Here is a 1242-nt window from a genome sequence, read left to right as displayed (position 1 = left end):
ATTATATTTTAATTGATTAAATCTTATATAACATAAACAATAAATATTAAGGTACATACCAAACTACTTGTTGGTTCTGTTGCCAGGATGATCATAGATTCATTACTGACTTCTCCTAATGAAGAGCATAAAATGGTTATAATTACATTCTTTGTTAAAGTATTGAAAACAATTTTCTTATCATTACCTCCATCAGGTAACTGTACAACAGTGACTCCAATATACTCTAGTTTCTTCAGTACAAATGGATCTCTGAGATCTTTCAGAATAGCAGGGTACAGCAGAAGGTAGTGCAGCATATATTATGTGGACACATATTTCCTTTAAGCCACAGTCGAAGCACGAATCAAACAAAGGAATTCAGCCATACTTGTAACCATGTACTGAAATGCTTCATTAGCCATTCTTCAAGCTCTGGGAGGTAAACCAATTGGAGTCAATGGTTTAAGATCTGAGTACTGATCAAACATTCTCATGATATCTATTAAAGAAGCTGCCTTAAATAGTGCTATACATTTGTCTTCATATTGTTCAAATTGTTTCTTAATACTTATGTCATCAGGGGTGCTGGTTGAGAAATCCTTCTTAAAACAGCATAGTTAAGGTAGCCAATGAAATGATGAACAATCAAAAATGAGAAGAAATCATCCATATCTTTAACACCAGTTTATTTTTATACATCATCCAATGTTTCAATTTTTTAACAACTAAATTTTCCTGATCTACGGTATACCATATATGTTTGAATTGTTCGACGCTAAAGATAAGTGGATGCTTTGTTTAGCATCAGAAAGATTAACTTTGTTATCAACTAGTGATTGTAGGACTGCTATAAGGAATATTGAAAAATGATATTCCAATTCATGAGCTAGTGCGGCTAATTCCTTTACATCTGTAATTGTATTAACATGTAAATATGAATCTATTGTCAGTGATATAATACATTTGTAGTATGCAAGAACAACATAGCATAGAAAAAAGTCAAGAAATGTTGATATACTAACCAGTATTTAAACTGTATCTTTCCTTTTCAAGGATATTTTTATCCTGCCTTGTAGATCCAGTTGTAGAACTCTTTGAAGTCTACAATAAAAACATAGTAATAATAACTAACACAAGGGGCTTTTCAGTAAAAACTCTATTTAATAATTTACTAGAAATATATGGTTCTGGATTCCAGTAAAACAATTATCACATTCCTAAGCATGACTGAGCCATATATATATATATATATATATATAT

The sequence above is a fragment of the Gigantopelta aegis genome, unplaced genomic scaffold, assembly GCF_016097555.1.
Source record: "Gigantopelta aegis isolate Gae_Host unplaced genomic scaffold, Gae_host_genome ctg2264_pilon_pilon, whole genome shotgun sequence".
NCBI classification, from domain to species: domain Eukaryota; kingdom Metazoa; phylum Mollusca; class Gastropoda; order Neomphalida; family Peltospiridae; genus Gigantopelta; species Gigantopelta aegis.
The sequence above is the reverse complement of the archived record's forward strand: the minus strand, read 5'-3'. Positions refer to the sequence as shown.